This window comes from Solanum dulcamara, chromosome 8 (assembly GCF_947179165.1).
Source record: "Solanum dulcamara chromosome 8, daSolDulc1.2, whole genome shotgun sequence".
NCBI classification, from domain to species: Eukaryota; Viridiplantae; Streptophyta; class Magnoliopsida; order Solanales; family Solanaceae; genus Solanum; species Solanum dulcamara.
This window is the reverse complement of record NC_077244.1, coordinates 42,275,496-42,293,383: the sequence shown is the minus strand read 5'-3', so window position 1 is coordinate 42,293,383 and position 17,888 is coordinate 42,275,496.

The window sequence follows — 17,888 nt, the reverse complement described above, 5'->3', positions numbered from 1 at the left end:
TTATTTTAAAATTCGATTAATGTATTTCTCTTGCCTATATTGTTATTTTGTTGTTGTTGATTATTATCAATTATGTTATTAAAAAACAATTAATGGAACATGCTTATTATAAAATGATAATACAAATGTATGTCTATTTTTAATAATTTTTAGAACTTATAGGTACAAAATAATATTTTTTGAAATATCACCAAAATTTGGGAAAATTTGTGGCCAAACGCATGGTGAAACTTCACCAAAATTTCTCTCAAAAATAACTTGCAAAGAATATTTAGGAACTTGAGGTTAAACGACACCTATGAGCTTTGGATAATATCATTTCCCTCAAACCATCAACATTGGGACAAATAATCGACCTTGATATGTCAAAATACCATCTCCCCTTTGGGAGAAAACCTCAATTGCTTTTTCCGCAATCGCTTTCTTCAATTCAAGCAAAGTAAAATAATTACCTTGCTTGGACTTAACATCCGCCATAAGAGAATTTAAAACCATTTTGGATGATAACACCACCATCCTCGAACTCAACAAATCAAACACCCAAACAGGCTAATCTGAATATCCCAAACAAACTCTTTCATCTCATCCTCAATATGGGCAACACTGTCATGGAGAATCTACTAAGAGCTCCAGCAACCACATTCTCTTTTCCCGGATGGTATAGCACACTTATGTCATAATATTTCAACATTCAAGCCATCTCTTTTATTGAATATTTAAATCCTTCTAAGTGAACACATATTGCACAGTCTTGTGATAGTTGAATACATCGACATAGATGCCATATAGATAGTGCCTCCACAATTTTAAAGCAAATTCCACTTTCGTCAACTCTAAGTCATGGGTCGAGTAGTTCTTTTAATGAATCTTGAGTTGCCTAGAAGCATAGGCTATCACTTTACCATATTGCATCAGCAGACAACAAAGAATGACTCCTATAGCATCATAATAACAACAAACCCATCAAAACCTTCCAGTAAAGTCAACAGTAGGACAAAAGTAAGCCAATCTTTCAACTCTTGAAAACTTTTCTAACATGCCTCGGACCATTGGAATTTCACCTTCTTTTGAGTCAAAGTAGTCAAGTGTGATGCAATGGAAGAGAAACTTTCCACAAACTGTCTGTAATAACTGGCTAAGCCCATGAAACTCTAAATATGGGAAGGAGACAATAGTGTTGGCCAGTTCTTAACCGCTTCGGTCTTCTTAAGATCAACTATTATACCTTCACCAAAGACAATATAGCCAAAAAAAGCAGTTGACCTCAACTAGAATTCACACTAGCTAAACTTACCAAATAATCGATGGTCCTTGAGAATTTTCAAGACAATCCTTAAATGATTGGCATGCTCTTCCTCCCTCTGAGAATAGATCAAATATCATCAAAGAACATAATTATGAACATATCCAAATATTGCTTGAACACTTGTTTATCAAATCCATAAAACTTGCGGGAGCATTTGTTAGTCCAAAACACATAACCAAGAATTCAAAGTGACCATATTGAATTCCAAAATACATCTTCAGAATGTCACACTCTCTTACTCAGAGTTGATGGTAACTTAATCGAAAATCAATCTTTGAAAAATAATTTGCTCCTTGAAGTTGATCGAACAAGTAATCAATCCTTGAAATGGGATACTAATTCTTAATAGTGACCTTGTTCAATTGCAGGTAGTCAATACCCATATGGAGAGAACCATCTTTATTTCTAACAAAGAGAACCGAAGCACCACATGGAGAGATACCCGATCTAATAAAACATTTATCCAACAAATCCTTCAACTGATTCTTTAACTCTTTCGATTCTGACGGGGTGATTCGATAAGAAGGAATAGAGATAGGTTAGGTATTGGGGAAAACATCAATACCAAATTCTATTTTTCTTTTGGGAGGAATACTTGAGAGATCATCAGGGAAAACTTTCAAAACTTATAAACAACTAAAACTGACTCGAGGGTAGGAACTTTGAAATTTGTATCTCTAACCCGGACTAGATGGTAGATGCAACCTTTGGAAATCACTTTCCAAGCTTTAAGGCATGAAATATATTTGAACTTTAAACACGAAATTACCATATTTCCATTCTAGGACTGGCTCATGAGGAAGCTGGAACTTGACCACACGGGTCCTATAACATATAGAAGCATAACATGCATGAAGCCAACTTCCTAGCCAATGACTTAAACTCCAAAGCCAAAGGTTTCTCATCCGCCTTAAGGAAGTTCAAACTACCCATACTAGGTGTTTTGCGACTTAAGGAATCCGCTACCACATTAGCTTTGACGGGATGATAAAGAATGGTGATGTCATAGTCTTTCAATAACTCCAACCACCTACGCTATCTCATGTTCAGATTCGACTGAGAAAAGATAAACTTAAGGCTATGATGGTTAGTAAAGACCTCACAATGCACACCATAGAGATAGTGCCTTCACAACTTCAAAACAAACACCACCGCCACCAACTCTAGTTCTTCTCATGTACTTTCAACTGTCGAGAAGCATAGGCTATAACTCTACTCTTTTGCATCAATACACCACCTAATCCTACTCCCGAAGCATCACAAAACACAATAAAGGCCACACCCTTCTTGGGTAAGGCTAGAATAGGTGTTGAAGTCAATAACTCCTTGAGATTTTGAAAGCTCGCCTCGCACTCATCAGTCCACTGAAATGCCACGGTCTTTTAAGTTAGCCTAGTCAATAAGGCTACAATAAAAGAGAAGCCCTGAACAAACTTAAGTAATAGGCTGCCAACCCAATAAAACTCTGAATTTCAGTGGCTGAAGTAGGTCTAACCCAATCACGAACTGCTGCAACCTTGGTCGGATCGACCATAATAGCTTCCTTGGTCACCACATGACCCAAGAATGCCACAGACTAGAGCCAAAACTCACATTTGGAAAATTTTGCATACAACTTCTCCTCTCTCAATATCTGAAGGACTGTCCTCAAGTTCCTAACATGATCCACATCATTCTTGGAATACCAAGAAGCCATCAATAAACACAATTATTTGTAATCAACTCCATAAAAGAAGTTGGGGTATTAGTCTGCCCGAAGGACATAACCACAAACTCATAATGCCTATAACAACTCCTGAATGTAGTCTTCAGGATATCAGTTTCCTAAACTCTCAACTGATGGTAACCCGACCTCAAATCAATATTAGAGAACACTGATGCACCCTAAAGCTAGTCAAATAAATCATCAATGCGAGGAAGGGGATACTTATTCTTGATAGTAACTTTGTTCAATTGCCGATAGTCAATACACATCCTTATTGTACCATTATTCTTCTTCATAAATAAGATCGGTGCACCCCATGGCGATACACTAGGTCGAATAAACCCCTTCTTCAACAAATCTTCCAATTTTTCTTTTAACTCATTTAACTCCACCAGAGCCATCTGATAAGGAGAAACAGAGATGGGCATGGTTTTCAGCTCTAAATCAATCACAAAGTCAATATCACAATCCAAAGGAACACCCGGCAAGTCTATAGGAAACACATCAATAAACTCTCTCACCACCCTCGTAGTCTCTAAAGGAGGTGACTCTATATTGAGATCGCCCATATGAGCCAAATAAGACAAATAACCCTTATCCATCAGCCAACGAGCATGAATATAAGATATCACCCCCTTCGAATATGAACTCAAATTACCCTTCCACACCAAGCTAGCCAAACTGGGATAAGCTAAGGTCACGGTCTTTACATAACAATCTAATATAGCATGATAAGGATATAACCAGTCCATACACAATATCACATCAAAATTAAGTATGTCTAATAAAATCAAGTCTTCACAGGTCTCTCTATCCAAAAATACCACCTAGCACTCTTGATATACCTGATCCACCACTAAGGACTCACTTACCGAGGTAGAAACAATAAGAGGCTCACATACATAATCACTACCTACATCAAAATAGGTCGATGTAGGTAGACCCTAGATCAAATAATACTAAAGATGCTTCCAAATAGGAATAATACATATAATAACTACATCAGAGGCCTAGGCCTCAGATCTACCTGGAATAGCATAGCATAACTGATGGTCACCTCTGGCTTGTGAATCACCACAAGCGCCACCTCTACCTCTACCCTTGGCATCCTTGGTGCCACCTCTAGTTCCTTGTGTAGTACCTTAAATGGCTAGAGTGGGAGTAGAACGAACAGCAGCTATCCCGGGCCGTACAGTAGAAGGAGCACGCCTAGGGCAATCTTAGGCCTTATGCCCAAACTCATCACATACAAAGCAGCCTCGAGTTCTTGAACCTCTGTGGAGGATAACCAGAAGTGTCACTATGTCCTCTGGAGCTCGAAGAACCATTATAACTAGTCTAACCCGATCTAGATCCACGCATACCATCTGAGCCCTGAATAGTTTCCTAGATTGGTCTGTGTTAATAACCATGGGCACCTGAAATTGAATACTCCCTGCCTTTGGAGGAGTGACCACCAAACTGACCCTACTGATGGCCCCACCATTTCTACCATGCTGGATGCTCTCTATCATCCTAGTGTTGTCAATAACACTCTGAAAAGTACCACCAGATAGTACAAAATAACTTGTAGCCTCCTGAAGATAACCTATGAATCCTTTCACAAACTTGTGGATACTCTCAAACTCATTAGGGTTATAGACATGACATAAAGAGAAAACTCATGAAAGCGAGCCTCATACTTAGATACGAATAAGAAGCCTTGCTCCAATCTATCAAACTTATCTTTGAGTTGGTCACGGAGGCTATAATGCATGAACCTCTCAAGAAACACCTCTAAAAACTGCTCCCAACTCATCATATGGGAACCAGAAGGCCAACAGGTGATAACCGATCTCCACCATACCTTGGCCACCCCTGTAAACTAATATGAAATGTACGCCACTCCATGTGCCTCAAGAATACCCAGGTTGAACAACCTGTCGTGGAACTCAGTCATAAAATCATAAGCCTTTTCCCCCGCTGTACCATCAAATCCGGGAGGTGCCAATCAAACAAAGCTCTTCTGCTCAACTACCGACATGGCAGCACTAGCAAAAACTGGCGAAGCTGTAAATCTTGGGGGTATGATAAAAGGAATAAAAGATGATCCTGGGGTCTGAAACTCAATACTAGGCCCCTGAAATGGTGATGTAGTACCAACTGTGATAGGAAAGCCTAAAGTACCTGGAAGAACATAAGGAGTTGGAGAAACATCTAATCTATCCAATAATCTGATCAATAACTCTTGAAGAATCGAAGTACTATCGGGAACCGCTGAAAGATGGGCTGGCCTGACCTCTACTCCTCAGCTTATTGCTCATAATCATCCTCGTGCTCATACACTAGCTCTGGCAATAGATCTTTAACTCAGCCAAGAGAAGGTGTCGCTCCCCTCACTCGGCCTCGTCCACTAGCTGCACCACGTCCTCTGCCTCGCCCGTGAATTGGGGCTCGAGTAGCAAGTGCAGACTCACTCTTAGCGACTCCATCTCTAGTCCTCACCATCTGCGTAAAAGGAATAGATTAGAGGTATATAACACTTGATATGAATAACTCGCATGAAAGGAATCAAAAGAAGGAATTTATTCTAACAAGTATCATGTAGTCTCCCAAAGATAAGTACGGATGACTACGTACTAATCGGCAAGACTCTACTAGACACCCTGTTCTTTAACTTATGAGACCGGTGAACCAAGCACTCTGATACCAATTTATCATGACCCATAAATCGAGGTCAAGATGGCATACATCTCAAACCCTATCTCGAAGTGTAAACCAAAAAGTAAACCCATATGGGACTCCCCAAAGGGAAGTTAGGTCATGAATAAACACAAAATAAAAGGCAACAACGAAATTATCCCATAATATGGTGTCACAAATTTAAGAGCATCTAAATACAAATATGAGTTTTAGATACACGGTTTAAGTCTCTAAATATAGAAAAGACTGTAAATGAAAGATGAACTAGCGGTGATCTCGATCCCAAGATCTCACCATTGATCTAATGATAATGTAACAGATGGAATCAACTACCGCACTAGACACCCTGAGCATCGAAAGGGACACAGAAGTTAGGGTGAGTACAATCCATATGTACTCAGTAGGTTTAATTGATTGAATATAAGGAATTAATCAAAAACTATGAAATAAACTAAGGAACGCTTTCACATGCACGCATAAAGCCCTAAAGGAAAGTCAGGTCATAAATAAACACAAAATAAAGGGAAACAACGAAATTATCCCATAACATGGTGTCAAAAGTTTAAGAGCATCTAAATACAAATCTAAGTTTGGATACACGGTTTAAGTCTTCAAATATAGAAAACACTGTAAATGAAAAATGAACTAGCGGTGATCTCGATCCCAAGATCTCACCACTGATCTAATGATAATGTAACTAATGGAATCAACTACCGCGCTGGACACCCTGAGCATCGAAATGGACATAAAAGTCGGGGTACGTACAATCCACATGTACTCAGTAGGTTTAACTGATTGAATATAAGGAATTAATCAAAAACTATGAAATAAACTAAGGAACGCTTTCACATGCACGCATAAAGTCCCATTCTAGCTATGCTGTTGCCAATTTATATAGAACGGTGTGAATAAAATAAACACATAAATATAATTCAATATAGCAATTATCAAATAGAAAAAATATCACAGGTATCAATGTAATGTAATGCACTATGATGATGTAATGGTACGCTAGGATCAAGGTTGTCGCACAACCTGTCGTATACACCTACCGAGTTGTGCTACCAAGCAGGACCCATGGGGGTCTCGCATACCATATACCTCATCACAATCTCAATGTATCAACTATCTAGCCACCCAACGCATGTCAAAGGACTCATGATACTAATATCTTACCCGCTTGCCACCAACTCGTGGTCAAGGATACAAAAGATGTCACATTTTCTCTCTCAAAAGGATTTTCATAGTTCTCAACTTCCCAATGATCAATGATAGTATGAATGAGGATGAATGAAATTACAACATATAAGACATAGTGGTAATATCCAACTCAACATGTAGTACAACGTTCGAAGTTCTCAAAACTTAACCTAAGTATGCTATTCACCCTCAATACACAATAATGGAAAGGAAATACATCAATTTAAGTGTTTTAATCCTTTCATGATAATATCTCAATACTCAGACATGCTCAAAACCCTCAACTCAACCCCTCAGGCAGGCATTTCAAGTCAAATAACCTGTTCACATCTCTACTCAGTTAAGTCATAGATTACACAGTCATAATTATAAATAATATATCGCATAAGGCCCCTCACTTTACTAATAGTTCCTCAATATCTTCAAATAGCGGTAGTTGGAGATTGCTTGAAGTCGGACAACATTCTTAGTCCCAACACACAAATTCTTGAAATTATTTACACTGAATCTTTGTGTCACTCTCTCATTTCTGTGAAGTGTGAGGACAATTTTCTTTTTTATGATTTGTTAATCTCTACTATGCCCACAACCTGTTTGATTATATTCTCCAGAGAAAATTAATTTTTTAATTTTGCCTTTCTTTATATTGAATAAGGTTAAACATAAGTTGATTGTTAGACGTGAACAGTAACTCCGACGTGAACAGTGTTTTCCGGCGGCAACCAGGTTCCTTTCAACTGGAGTTGGTACCTCCGATTTCCATATCTATTCTTTGCCCATTCAGTTGTAGTTACAGTTTGTGGACTTTAGACTTTTGAATAATTTATTAGTTCATACGTGTTTTCATAGATTTGGATAGTGATGGTAGACTAGGGTCATGTTCTCTCTCAGGGACGGGGACGGGGATGGGGAAGGAGACAAGGGTAAGGAGGGGTAAGTGGATTAAAGGAGAGTCTAGACTTAGAGTAGGTTCTTGAAACATTGGGATGTTAACGAGAAAATCCATAGAGCTAGTCAAGATTCTAAAAAAGAGGAAGATTAATATAGATTGTGTCCAAGAGACCAAATGGGTAGGTTCCAAAGCTAAAGAGGTAGACGGGTATAAGCTTTGGTTCTCTGGTAGTTTGAAGTATAGGAATGGGGTAGGCATTTTAGTAGACAGTAATTTAAGGGATCAGGTGGTGGAGGTTAGGAGAGTCACTGATAGGATGATACCGATTAAGATGGTCATTGAAGGGATCACGTTGAACATTATTAGTGCTTATGCGCCGCAAGCAAGCTTAGGCAAGGAGGATAAGAGGCGTTTTTGTGAGGATTTGGATGAGTTAGTGGGAGGCATACCGCCTACTGAGAAGCTTTTTATGGAAGGGGATTTTAATAGGCACATCGAATCTATTTTGGATGGATATGATGATGTGCATGGAGGCTTTGGTTTTGGAGACAGAAATGGAGGAGGAGTTTCACTTTTGAATTTCGCAAGATCTTTTTGGGTTGGTGATAGCCAATTCAAGTTTCCCAAAGAAAGAGGACCACTTGGTAACCTTCTGTATTTCGGTGGCTAAGACTCAGATAGATTTTTTACTCCTTAGGAAGGATGATAAAGGTTTGTACAAAGACTATAAGGTCATTCCGATCGATAACCTTACGAATCGACATAAGCTCTTAGTGATGAATTTAGCGATCAAGATGACGAGAAAGAAGAGGGTCAAGGATGACCGACCTAGGATCAGATAGAGGAGTTTGACCACAGCTAGTGCCCTGGATATGGGAGAGAAATTGAAGAATATGGGGGCCTGGGATAGTAGTGGGGATGCGAACAGTAAGTGGGGTAGGATGGCTAGTTGTATTAGGGTTGTAGCAAAGGAAGTATTGGGAGTCTCGACAGGTAGCCGTGGTCGGCATCGAGGGGATTGGTAATGGAATAGAGAAGTGCAAGGGAAGGTGGAAGCAAAGAAAATGGCGTATGTGAAGTTGATAGAAAGCAAAGATGAAGTGGAGAAGTGGAAGAATAGGGAACTTTATAAGATAGCGAGGAAGGAGGTGAAGTCGGTGGTTTTGACAGCAAAAACAGGAGTTTTTGAATGCTTTTATGCTGAAATAGAAAAGAAAGGTGGGTATAGAAAATTGTTCAGGCTAGCCAGGACGCAGGAGAGAAGGGCACGCGATGTGGATCAAGTGAAGTGCATTAAGGATGAGCATGAAAAAGTATTGGTAGAGGAGACCCTCATTAAAATGAGATGGTAGTCATACTTCCATGAACTCTTGAATGAAGAAGGGGACAGAGAGATTATGTTGGAAGATTTGGAACATACAAGGAGGCGTCACTATTTTGGGTGTTGCGGGAGTATTATGGATGAAAAGGTTAAGGGTGTTGTGCGTAGGATGTGCTGGGGAAGAGCGACCGGACCTGATGAGATTCTTGGGGAATTTTGGAAGAGCGCGAGCTCAGTAGGTTTGGAGTGGCTGGCTAGGTTATTTAATGTCATCTTTAAGACAGCAACGATACCTGAAGAATTGAGGTCCAGCATAATGATCCTTCTATACAAAAACAAGGGGGACATCCAGAGCTGCAACAACTATAGAGGTATCAAGCTTCTAAGCCATACTATAAAAGTGTGGGAAAGAGTGGTGGAGATGAGGGTGAGGAGAGATACGTCTATTTTAGAGAACTAGTTCAGATTTATGCCGGGACGCTCAACTACAGAAGCTGTCCACCTTATGAGGAGACTGGTGTATTAGTATAGGGAGAGAAAGAGGGACTTGCATATGGTATTCATCGACCTAGAAAAGGCTTACGATAAAGTTTCACGAGATATACTATGGAGATGTTTGGAGGCTAAAGGTGTACCTGTGGAGTACATTAGGGTGATCAAGGACATGTATAAGGGTGCCAAAACTAGGGTAAGGACAGTAGGAGGGGACTCAGAGCACTTCCCAGTTGTGATGGGGTTGCATCAAGGATCAGCTCTTAGTCCGTTTTTATTTGCCTTGGTGATGGATGGATTGACATGATAAATTCAAGGTGAGGTGCCATGGTGTATTCTTTTCGCAGACGACATAGTCCTGATTGATGAGACTCGTAGCAGAGTTAACTCTAAGCTGGAGGATTGGAGACATACCTTGGAGTCTAAAGGGTTTAAGCTGAGTAGGACCAAGACAGAGTACTTAGAGTGGAAGTTCAGTGAGATACCTCAAGAGGTTGGCACGGAAGTTAGGCTTGGTAACCAGGCCATCCAAAAGAAAAGTAGTTTCAAGTACCTTGGGTCTATTATGCAAGGCAGCGGGGAGACTGAAGATGATGTAACATATCGTATTGGGGCAGGGTGAATGAAATGGAAGCTCTCTTCCGGTGTGTTATGTGACAAGAAGGTGCCACCATAACTTAAGGGCAAGTTCTACAATGTGGTAGTTAGACCGGCTATGTTATATGGGGTGGAGTGTTGGCCAATTAATGTCTCTCACGTTCAAAAGATGAAATTTGCCGAGATGAGAATATTGAGATGGATGTGTGGGCATACCAAGAGCGACAAGATTAGAAATGACGCAATTCGGGATAACGTAGGAGTGGCCTCGGTGGAAGACAAGATGCGGGAAATGCGACTCAGATGGTTTAGGCATGTGAAGAGGAGAGACACAGATGCCCCAGTGCGGAGGTGTGAGAGGTTGGCCATGGATGATTTCAGAAGAGGTAGGGCAGGCCAAAGAAATATTAGGGAGAGGTGATTAGACAGGACATGGCGCACTTACAGCTTACCGAGGACATGACCTTAGATAAGAGGGTGTGGAGGACCCATATTAGGGTAGAAGGCTAGTACATAGTCTTGTTATTCTTTCGTATTAATAGGCATATTAGCGCACTATAATTTTTTGTGCTCTGATTTTTGTTATTATCTATTACTTTCTGTACTTTGATTGCTCTATTTTATCTGTGTCGTTTTCGTTATTTGCTTTCCCATATTGATTTGAACTTCTTAGCCTTATTTGACCTCTTTTTATGACTCAACTGAACTGAGGGTCTCTCAGAAATAGCCGTCCTACCTTGGTAGGAGTAAGGTCTGCGTACACTTTACCCTCCCCAGACCCCCACATTATGGGATTTCACTAGATTGTTGTTGTTGTTGTTGCTGTATATCGCACAAGGCCCCCATAAGGCTACACAACACAAATAAACCCTCACACGGGCATCACAAAATTATTTATCAGTCCCAAACTACAGTACGACCCCATCCCAAAGTCTAGAATATAGGATTTGACTAATTACCCCAACTCAACCCCAAAAAAGATAGCCAAACCTACCTCGATAGCCAAACCGCACTCGAACACCTCCATCGAATGATCAACTCTCGAATTCAATACCCAAAATGACAACCCACTATCAATAATAAAACATACGCATCATAAGTAGTCCAATAACACCCATATTGATAGATTTCGAAATTGGGGGTAAAATAGTCCAAAAATTGATTAAGTTTGAAAAGGTCACATCTAGAATTTTATTGAAAAATCACGTTCTACTCATAATAAGGAACTCATGATTGAAAAACTCATGAAAATAGAGTTCAAAACGAGTTATAAACCACCAATTTCCATAAATTTGGATTAGGGAAGAACAAGAGGTTTTTTGAGTTTGAAACTGAAATTCAGGAGTTAAAAGCATCAAATAATTAATGAAAAAGGAAGATTTTAGGTTAAAAATCATTATTCAACGATTGTACTCGAATCAAAATTTCCCAAGAAGCTCAACTCAAAAATGGTGAAAATGGGGTTTCCCCCGAAGTTGAACACTGTTCAGGTCAAAAATGACTTTCGCGATGGCGAGTGACTAAACCTCGCGATCACGAAAAGTACTGGGCACAATAAATCATCGCCATCCTGGAGATCATCATCGCAATTGCGAATCACACTAACCCCAACACATCGTGATCGCATGACCTAGGGTCATGATTGCGACAGTTTAAGTCACCTACACCAAAAACTAGCAGAAACTCAACTCAAATTCTCCGATCGAAGCCTTGGGATTCGTTGAAAATCCTGTGAACACAAACCTTATATGCACTCATACTAAATTTGACATTTCGGACTCAATGAAATCATCAAATTTTGAATTCGAGATCTCCTTGATCCAAAATTTGATAAGTCGCAAATAAACTAGTTTTGGTACTTGAAATACCCAAATTGCCCTTGGAACCTCTAAAAATTGCAACGAAGTCATTTCTAGTGTTAGAATCACCTTTCAAAACCACTAAAATCATCAAAAATTCAATCTGAGTCTCTGAACTCAATTTGTTGACCAAAGTCAAACTTAACTCATTTAAAACTAACTTTTCAACTTGAGACCTCAAATTCACATATCAATCCCAAATTTGATTCCAACTACTCTCCTAGACCAATTTCCACATTCCAAAGGTGATGGAACTGAAGGAATTCCGTTTTGAGACCCATAGCTTTGATTGGTACCGAAAACCACTTTTCACCTCTTAAATCTATTAAACTCAAGAATTGGCTCAATTCACTAACTATTAAAACTTTAATATATTCAACCACACAAACTGAACAAACAACACTAGGAGCATTAATGATAGGGGTAAAATGACAATTTCACACAAATTTCCAAAAATGACCCTCAAGGTAACTACAATTTTCTCAGTAGACTATGTATATTTTGTACAAATGGTCACAGATTGGCAAATATGATTCTGGTTAGCTACCGGATGAGATCTCCATTGCTAGTATTTGAAATGGTATATCTTGCATTTGCATCTATATATATGTAGTCATGACATATGATTGCACAAGCATACCATGAATATTTGATTACTAAGATGTCATATGTCGTCCATGTTTTTGAGTTTCAATTTCAGAAGCTATCTTTATTACATCTTTTTACATCAGCTATTTATGATTCTACTTTTTGTCTTACATACAGGTACATTTTTATTCATACTGACGTCTGCGTTTCTTTATTTCATGCGAGTAGCTCCAGGCAAGGATTTTGATCGACCCCTCTTCTAGGATTTGAGGTTCAGTCGTGAGTTAGTATGCTCCATCTTTTCCTAATTCTATCAGAGAATGTTTATTTTTATTGTACAGTTTGGATATAGTCATAGCTTTATCTCGATAGTGGTTATGACACGTTTAGAGGCTATTGTGAACAAAATATTTTGGATTTCTTCATGCAGCTTTCAATCTCCAACACATAGATTTGGCATGAATATATATGTGTGTGTATAGGTATGTCTTTAGTAATGGCCTCGTCGTCTAACTAGTATTTCATTATTTTGACTTGTCTATCTTTTTTTATATGACTTATTGTTATTCAGGTCATAACCTTAACAGTCCGAGCTTAGTATTTCAGATATTGTGCTGCTCGATTTTTTGGGGCCCAATTTAGTTAGCTAGTATGTTTCAGTGGCTAAATCAATCGAATATGATATCCAGTGCCAGTCGCTCCTCCCCTACTTTCTTTGGAGAGTGACAATGACCTCCGACAACTTTTATTCCTCTATTTGTGGTTAAAGTTGTCTAATTGAATTATGTTATTTCTTAAATCTCAGTAACTCTTATATCTATTTAGACTAGTTCCTTGAAAGGATTTTCTTGATATTTTTTAAAAAAAATTTATTATATTTTTCAATCTAAATAAAAGTTAAAGCTGAGAATCTTTCTTTATTGTTTATAAAAGTGAATCATGAAATCTTTCTTTATTGTGAATCATGGAGTATTTACTTATTCCGCATAACCTGTTTGAAAATGATTGAAAAGTTCTCCTATCTAGACATTAGAGTAAGTATCCACACGATCCGGCGAGGAAAAATCCCACTTAGACACACACAAAGACAAAAATAACAACCTATCTAGACATTAGAGTAAGTATCCACACGATCCGGCGAGGAAAAATCCCACTTAGACACACACAAAGACAAAAATAACAACCGGAGCACGGCACGTTGCTAAGGATAGGTGGATTGAATCGTAACACTCACTCTAAATTTGATACAAAATTATTAAGTGAAATAATAAATAATTATTTAAAAGTATTGGTTAGAGTAGTAAATATGGTAACTATATATGTCTAATTAGGTAGTCTTTCCTTTTTATAGAAAAAAGCTATAAATTTCCCTCTAAACTTGCACATGAAAACTGCTTTTTCAATGATATCAAAGCATTTTTGCCTCACAGAGTGGATCCTAAAAAATCGAATACACACTCAAATTTTACATATAAATCTAATACACTCAATTTTTACATACCATCTATTACACACTTCAAATATCAAAAAGTAAATTATTACCTCCCCGAAATGTGATATGCCAAAAAAACTGTATCCACCTTAGCTTCCTAAAGGTGCGTGAGCACTTTTTAATTTAAAATAACAAAATTACACGTGTCATTATTTTTTTGGCTATAATATAACTAAAGTATTCATCTTTTTCTTAATACGCACGGGCCTAATATGGTATTTGATAATATTAGGCGATAAAAATTGGTAATATACACACATATATTGTTTATATATTAAATTTTTTATTTTTGATTGCACATGTAATGCTATTTGCATATTTACATTTTTTTACAATAGCTACATGTTTTTTGCGGAAGCTGGATAGATGACACTGATAGTGTTGTTGTGACGCCGTAGTTGATAAAATACCTGTAGTTAAGAGAATATAGTGATTGTTTTAAGTTGAATAGAATGTGTAGTTTAGTTACAATGGAGTATGATAGGTCGTTACGTACCTTTTTGAAGTATTGGGCATCGTGCATATTCATGTTCAATTTTATTTCAGCTTTTCACAAAAGACAGTGCAAGCGTTCTCCGCAAGGAAAGTGCTTGCGGTAGAAGCTTAATTAGTTGAGGCGGCTGTAGCAGTGTTTTCAAGCAGGCCACGATTTTTGAATTAGCTAGCTTTGCTCATTGTTGAGTCGAAGCAGCTGTTTTTTGTCTAGTGCCATTAGCAGGTATAATTCTTGACGCCTCCCGTTTATTGGCAGGCTATACTGTCGGAGGTTTGAACTCTTTTATCGTGTGTGTTTGTCTATTGCTGAAGCTTTTGTTGACTTTATGGGTAGTATTAACCCTGTAATTTTTAGGCAGTAAGTAAGCAGAAAAACAGAGGAAAAAATAACCAAAGAAAGTGAATAAGGAGATGAGTGATGTAGAATAAGAAACACACGAAGAGACAGGCAAATTGGAGAAGATGAATTAAGATAATTAAAACAAAGAAAGGACTAGTACTTACCAAAGTTAGGCGACCTGAATATACGCGCGAGCAGTAATCACAACTGCGCAGATATAAACCTAAAAAGAAGAAAACAGAGTTAATAGTTTGGCATAAGAGAAGTAAACGAATACATGTCATAAAAGCAATTCACAAAGCGGAGATGGAAACATGTAATAGTTTGCTAGAATGAAGAAACTGAGCACAAAGGAGAAGACGGAAAATCTTTTTTTTCAAAAAGAGAATCATATATGGTATATGTGGTACAAATATATTTAGGAGGGGGAAAACAATAGCTTATAGAAAACTAATTTGTGACTATGCAGTTAGAATTAGTAGTATGTAAAAGTATTATACAGTAAAGGAATAACGAACAATAGCTACTGTGAATGATATAACATGGAAAGACAAATAAGACTACAATTTATGGTACAAATTAAAAGAGAAATTAATGAATACACAATTGACAAAAGTCAGTATTACGCTTATCATGCCGAGCAAAGATGATCATTAAAATATACTCATTCGGAATCTCGGAAGAAGTAATTTATTTAATTTTTAATATCTTCACTCATAATCTTATAGAGCTGAACTTATTTGTACATCCTGTCGTTTGCTATGTGACTGACTCAATAAAAGGGGTAAAACTGCAGATTTCGATACTTGTCAGATTCAACTTCATGAACCCATAAAATTAAATCTAAAATCAAGTCTTATAAGTCTATTAGGAAAATCTGAAAACAAACGAAGATGAGCCGAATCTACAGCCAAATATAGAAATGTACGGGAAAAAATTAGACATCAAAATAAAATAGAGGGAACACCGGAAACCCAAAAAATCTTATATAAAAACTAAAGAGCAAAACGAAGAAATGACAAAAAAAAATTACCTTAAAATTGCAGCAGTTATCTATACTGGATAATCTTGATGATGAAAAGTTAAAATACTCTAAATATTCTTTTTCCATTAATAGATGGGAGTGTAATAAAAGCGGGTGGATGCATGCATGAGTGCCACGCAAAGCGAAGTTGTGGCTGGATACACACGTGGAGTAAGAGAAGGTAGTGCAGTGAACGAAAATAACTAAAATACCCTCATCTAATTAAAAAATTTCCCACAAATATACATTTTGATGCCTTTGCCTTACCCGCTCTTCTATTATAGAAAAACTAGAGAAATTACTCACACTTTCTGCGATCATAAAAGAAATCTAAACATAAATAAATAGCTAATGTTTTTTGTTTTGATAAAAAAATAATTTTTTATATTAAAATTTTAATCTAAGTACCTAAAAGTAGGTGAAAGTGAGCCAAATATTATTTATCTTAATTTCAAAATTATGTTGGAGAACTCATGTTTCTCTTCATCACAATCAATAATTATATATTACACTTATATTATGCCTTTAAACTAGCGAAAAGAGGGAAAGCTAACAACTTGTAACACAGGAGATGATAGGCACTATAAACCTATATAACTGTTGTTGTATCATATTTTAAGTGCTAATACTAACAACCACTTCTCTTTCTGTTATTGTATTTCTTTAAATCAATCACATATCATTTTGAAAACTACTCACCAGTCTTATAATCAGATTTGTAAATAGTACTAAAAATTGGCATTTCAAGTAATGTTTCCTGAATTAAGAATTTAAAGAAAAATCATTTTCCTGCCACACAATAGCTATGTGTACAACATACTAATTGAAAATTTTGTGTTGTGTATCCTGAAATGAATAGAAAAGAAGAGCACAAGAGTTATTTAATAAAAATACACCTTGAGAATAATGAATCAATTATTGAAATTTGTATGTGAACATATAAATGACAATGAGCTAACCTTGCAATGATTAGCCGCTTGACCATCTGGACCAAAAATGTTTGGTGGTCATCCCCATTATTGGACCTGGATAATTCAAATTCACAAACAATAACACTTCTTCGATAAAAGTAGATTGTATTATATTTGTACAATTGGTGACAATAGAATCATCTAATCAGTGATCAACAAGAGATATTACTTTTTTATTTGGAGCTAAATTCTAAACGATCCATACTTTTTTTCATGAGGGAGAACTTTATTCCTGCAATGCTCTTATGCATTCAGTAAATTGAGATAATGAAAAAAATTAAGTTGTGTGAACTCTTCACTTTTAATGAAGCACACATGTTGGATTACTCAAAAAGTACATTACTTTTGATGAATATGACATAGATTCATTGACATTTTTAAAAAGTCTGGACAACATAAAGAGATAATTCACTCCAAACTATTTCTGACACAGAGTAATGCATATAATCAAAGAATCACATTGAAGGTAAGTGAAGAAAATTTCAAATAGGCTTGGAGTGATTCCTATCCTAATAATTTTAATTTCCAACAACATAATACATGAATTATCAAAAAAAAAATCAAGATAAGAAATGTTTGACATATATGGAGGCAAAACAATTAATTCAGAGATAATATAATTAACTAAACATAACTTTTTCGGTCATGCGCTTCTTCTCTGTCACAAAATTGAAACCTTCGTGTATTAAAAGTAACAGGGTGAGGTTTTAGAATATTAGGAAACCCTCCATCCCGTATTACAATAAAGTTCTTATGGATTAAGTTCAATAAAATTTAATTCCTTAACACTATAACTCCATTTAATTTGCCTACAATCCTAATTTTTTTATTCACAAATGACTTTCAAATATTTTAATTCGACTATGTACAGTGACAAATGGAGCCTAAAATATATTGACGAACCTTATACATTGTTAATAAAAA